Here is a 5,778-nt window from a genome sequence, read left to right as displayed (position 1 = left end):
ATATCAAGGTGACTGGCTTCTCATGGGACGTTATCTGAGCACTTTGAGAAGGCAAGAAGGGTGAACTGACCAACAGTTCAAAAGAATACGGAGAAAAGCTTTTCTATACTTTTTGAATGATGGGTACTTATGGAATCATCCGAAACAAAGAAATGGAATGCCGTTGAGAGTCGTGAATGAAAAGGGTGCTCAAATTGAGCTTATGGAAAAGTTTCATGAGAGTCTTTATGCTTGACATAGAGGTGTATGGGCCACCTTTACTAAAATAAAAGAGAGGTATTGCTGGAAAGGTATGTACAAAGATGTATCTCACTTTGTGGAGTCTTGTGAAACTTGTCAAATGTATTCAAATGTATGTCATCGTGATGGGTTTCACCCTACTTACCCATTGTCTCTACACTATAAGTGGGTAGTAGATATGGTCAAAATGCCATTGGGGTTATGGAAAATAAGATACATAGTGCTTGCACGAGAAGAATTAACAAACCAAGTTGAAGGTCGTGGTCTAAGAACAAAAAGCACAGAAGGGGTATGTAAGTTCCTCTTGGATGATGTAATTAGTTGTTATGGCTATGTTGGGAAAATAACAACGGACAGGGGTGAGTTGGATACTGAAAAAGAAAGGGATTTTTTCTCTAGGTTGGGCATTAAAATTGCTCTTATTAATGCATATAATTCTGAGGGAAATGGTAAATCAGAGCGTGGGCATCCTCCTATTATTAAATCTTTAGCTAAGGCCTCCAAAGGTAAAATGGGAGAGTGGCCTAGGTTATTGCCTTATGCTTTATGGGATGATCGTACAACTCATAGATCAGTTACTGGTTATATGCCTTTTGAGTTCATGTATGGTCAGAAACCTATAATGCCAATTGAGGATGTGATTCCCACATCGAATATATTACCTTGGGAAGATAGAATGAGTAGGGAAAACCTTCTTGCTTTGCGCCTACAACAATTAGAAATAAGGCCCAAGAAATTGAGGATGCAGTAGCACGATTGAAAGATGCAAGGTTAAAGAAAAAACACAAATTTGATAAGAGGCATAGGCTCATACCTAAAGCTATTGAGGAAGGTGATTGGGTGTTGGTGTATGACAACAGTCTTGACAACCAGCATTCAATAATAAGAAAGATTTCAAAAAGATGGTTTGGTCCTTATGTGGTTCAGCATGTACATTGGAATGCAACTTATACCTTGCATGAATTAGATGGGACAGAAATGAAGATTCCCATCACAGGGAAAAGAATCAAGTTAATCAAAATAAGAGGTGATACAGATCCCTTTGATTCACAAGAAAGTAAGAATGGAGTCTTTGATGCAAATGGTATGGAGGTGGATGAAGAACAAGAGGATGGATTTTGTTGAAAGCAATGATGAAATCGCCATGTATGTGGACTTAAATGAAGAATGAACCTACTGCAAAAAGATATGTGTGGCACATGCCAGAGGATATGCAGGTTTAGAGGGGTGGATGTCGTACAGTGACACGAGCATAATGTGAAAATAAAAATATCTACCTCACTCTTTATGTTTTTGGAGGAATCTCAAATCTCGAGCCAGATTTTCCAAGAAAACCCTAAATCGAGCAAGATTGGCCAAGGTACACTATACAAAACAAAATCTAAACATAAATTTTTAGGTGACTTCAAGTACAACAAAAAAAATCTAAAACAAGATTACACCTAATTTTAATGGTAAAACGACCACATATATTTGACAAAAAGAACCCCTTGAACAAGGGTTTAGTAGAATGTTTCTTTTGATGGGCTAGAACATTTGGAACACATACAATGGCATGTTGATATTCCTCTTCTTAGAACTAGTTGCCCTCAGATATTGGAAGCTCATTTCTAGCACCGTTGATCCTTGTTGGAAATAGGGGTACCATGATTCTAATGGATACAAATCTCCTATTCCTACCTCCCTACATGTAGCACCACAAGACTTACACTAAAAGAGTAAGATTGTTGACACTCAAACAAATCTCATGAATAAGGAGAGTGTGGGAGCTTGAGCTTCTCTTCACTTCTTCTTCTTCTTCTCCTCTCTCTTGCTCTACCTCAAGTTATTGTGGGTTGATGTACGATAACATACTATGCATTTTAAGTTACTCTAGATAAAACGGTGGAAACTTGAAAATCATTCTTTTATTGCAATGAGACTATTCTTTTGGGAAAATCCACATCATGGTATATATTAAAGTTTTGATCACACCATTATAGGTAGCCTTCTGGGGGGGGGGGGGGGAGTTAGTAGTGTTGCCAAAGGTGGTGGCGACCAACGTGTCATGGGAGGTGGTAATGGTGGGGGATTATAAAGAGTGCTTTGATAGAAGAGTATGCAAGGTTGATAAAGCTATGAACAAATTTCTTATGACAAATTTGTTCACATACTAGTTCTCTTTCACCTATCCATATCGATAGAAACCTAGGTTTAGTGTAATTCCACCTACAAATTTTGAGATTTTTAGTGTAAATAAACCTACAAACTTTAGAGAAATTTAGTGTAGAAACCTACAAGCTGAACCTACAAATTTAGTGTAGAAATTTAGCTCCTACACTGCTCGGAGTTCCTAGTCTGTTGAGTTGTCCGGCATGCCTCAACCCAGATTACTCACCCAACGTGTGATGCCCCTATGCTAAATACACTTCTTAGAGCCATGGTGTATGATTTTCATTGTAGTTCTTTGAAATGATTTTCCTAACATGGCTTAGCCCTCCATTTTTGTTTGTACTCTATCTACTATTTGGGAGTTGTACGTCCATCAATGCCTCATAGAAATTCAAATGGATGGTAGTCTAGCATTGCATCTATCCTCTTGCAGAATGATGTGATCTAGGCCTAGGTCCTTAGCACCCCATAAGGTACCCCCCTTCAAGGGGTGACTGGGAGGTTGGTTGTGCTACAACAAACAACATTGTGCCACGTTCAGACAACTGTGTTGGCTAGGAAAGGTAAATCTCAGGGTCCCTGATCATTGACAAATTTGGTTTTGAAGGAGTTGGGCAAGGAAACTCACAATAGATGAGGCAAGAAGTTCCTCAAGTTCAACTGTTGTCATTTTCAACAACTATATAGTATAAACAAAACCCTTCAAAAAATCTCTTTGAAAGAGACGTGGACTCTTTCACATACATGTAGGGACCAGTGCTCGAAAAAGACTTTATTTTGAAAACTTGGCAAACCTATCTATGAGAAGTTTAGTGGTAAACTGACTAAATTTGAAGGGTTTTACACCAAATGACGCTAAATTTCTCTAAATTTTGAAGGTTTTCTCACTTTCAAACTTAAAATTTAGAGGTAAATCTCAAAATTTGCAGGTGAGATTACATATAACCTAGGCTTTTTTTTCAAACCCCTCCCCCTCTCTCTCTCTCACCTCACTCTCTCTCAATCTCTTAAAAAAAAAGTCTCTAAAAGAGCCCACACCGGCATGGACTTTTTTTAGAGAGATTGAGAGAGATGGAGGAGAGAGAGAGAGAGAGGAGGAGGAGGGGATTGTATATGGGTGAGAAAAGGCTGGAAGGGAAGAGGCTGAGGAGGCAGAGAGCGTACATGTTGTAGGATCAACAGATCTGTGTTGATATGCATCACGTGACCTTGTACTCTATCACAAGGAGATCTTCAACATGTTAACGCAGCCCGACCTAATCTCTTATCACACCATCATTTTTGGTGTTGCGGCTTGAGTAGGTTTTTCCCAACCCAATTAAGCATCCAATGTGAAGAATTGTGGTGTTTGTTGGACTAAGTGAGGTAGGGGAGGGAGAGCACGCGCTCCTACAAGGCAAGAATTCCGAACTTCTGCTGGGGACGGATAGAGATAGCAAAAGGAGACCTCTAGAGAGGCTCAACTACTAAATTGCACTTCTCTCCTCTTTTTTTGATATGAAAGCACCAAACTAGTGCACACCCAGTGCTTTATCTCCAGCTGGAGCCTTGACTTTAGTTTTGATTCTTTAGCAAGAGTTGCAATTGTGGAGGCAGCCATTGTCCACAAGACCATAGCGAAGCAGTTTAGAGCTGCACGCGAAGCAGAAGAAATTGGGCTCTTTCAGCTCCACACGCTCTATGCTGTTGTCTTTCATGCTCCACAGAAGGGGCGATTACAACCTTTATTATGAGCATAGTACATACGTACATATTGTGAAATGTCCACAGAAACTTTGAAGTGCTGTACGCCTCACCGCCATACCTGCTTCTACAATGAGCAGCATGTAGGTAGCCTAATGGATGGTGGTTGTCGGTGATTTAGGGCACAACAGAGCTCTCTCCCTCTCTCTCTCTCTTTCTTTTTTTTCTTTTTGCTGGCGGAACTTTTTTGTGGGTTTTAAAAACAAAAATTCCACCAGCAAATATGTTGCAACTCTTGTCAAAAAAGGGCTCATTCAGTAAGACTAAATTTGAAGACTACAGCCTCCAACGAGCTCAGCCCTTAAGACATCCTTTGGGCAGCCTCCTTCGCAAGAACTTTCTCCTTTGCCTTAGTCTTGGCCTGTGACTTGACCCCCATAATGCCACCACCCCATTGCCTTTGAAGGTCATCAAACCGGTCAATGAAGTTCTCCTTAATAGCTTTTACAATTTTGTTGAACTCCAATTTGTCCTCGTTTTTAACTTATGTGAGACATAGACATTGGCTGTCATCTTCCCTGCATAGAGCTGGAAGCCAAATAACCAGCTCAATGGGATCCACATCATGTGCAATAACCACGAGTTGAGCTTTCCCTTGCTCGATCAAGTACCTGAGCGGTTAATTCCATACTTCACAACAATAGGCTTCTTGCTTTCAATCATCTTCCCGTCGGCTTCTTCCTGAGCCTTCTTCAAAAAGCGCTCTTTCTTGGCAGCTTTGTCCTCTGGCCTGTACTTGATAAGCATCTTGAAGAGGCTAGACACCAAGTTCTTATCCAGAGTCTTGGTAAACTGGTTCAAAGTACGTTTGAGCTTTAAGCGACTGATTCAAGACCCTCCTTTGCCTTTGACAAACATACTTAGGCCACTTGAAAAATCTGTGCAGGTCCTTCTTTGGAGGCAATGCTCCTCCTATGGGATTCTGGACCTTCTCTGTGGTCTTTTTCTTTTCCGCTGTTGCAGGTACCGGGATCTTCAAGGCCATGGCGAACGCTTACAGTGAGACTCCGACCAATGGGCGAGCGCTTAACCAGCCCTGCTCCTACAGATGCTTGTACGTGTCACGACTAAAAGTCTCTCTCTCTCTCTCTTCCAGTCAAAACGAGACTCTCTGAACGACGCGCGCTCTTTCACAGAGTCTCTTTGAGAGAGAGAGAGAGAGAAGTGCGGGTTTTCCTGCTGATGCTACCAGGGTGTTGGCGATGCAGACGATAGGGGGCCAGAACGAGTAAACATTATGATGACTATAATTCTCAAGTAATTAAGCGAGCGGCTTCAGGCAGCTGACTGGTTGCACTTTGCAAGTCGAGCTCTGTTGATAACCTGTTTAAAAATTTGATAAGGCAAGCATTTTGGAACAATCTGCAGACAAACAGAAACATCCCTCATGAGCGATTCATCGGAGAATATGCTGTCCACAAGACTTGGTAAATTTGGCGTAGCTCCAAGGAGACGTAGCAACATTGCAGCGGAAGTGAAGTGATAAATCATGCAGGTGCAATTAGGAAGCGAGAGCTAATTGACCATCCGATATTGGGAGGAAGCAGGAGGCATGAGCAACGGCTTCCACTACTATGATATGATTCTTGCAGCTACCAATATTTCAGTTGTGTATAAGTAGTAGTACTAGCACCGTCGTACAAT

General features: G+C 41.3%; 1 pseudogene; it reads right to left on the bottom strand.

Moving 5' to 3' along the window:
* Nucleotides 1-4,435: 4,435 nt before the first annotated feature.
* LOC147419705 (large ribosomal subunit protein eL8y pseudogene) lies at nucleotides 4,436-5,119 on the bottom strand (annotated as a pseudogene).
* Between the last annotated feature and the right edge of the window lie 659 nt (nucleotides 5,120-5,778).

Source organism: Adiantum capillus-veneris, chromosome 29 (assembly GCF_014529385.1).
Source record: "Adiantum capillus-veneris isolate H3 chromosome 29, ASM1452938v2, whole genome shotgun sequence".
NCBI classification, from domain to species: Eukaryota; Viridiplantae; Streptophyta; class Polypodiopsida; order Polypodiales; family Pteridaceae; genus Adiantum; species Adiantum capillus-veneris.
This window is presented reverse-complemented; position numbering and strand designations above follow the sequence as displayed.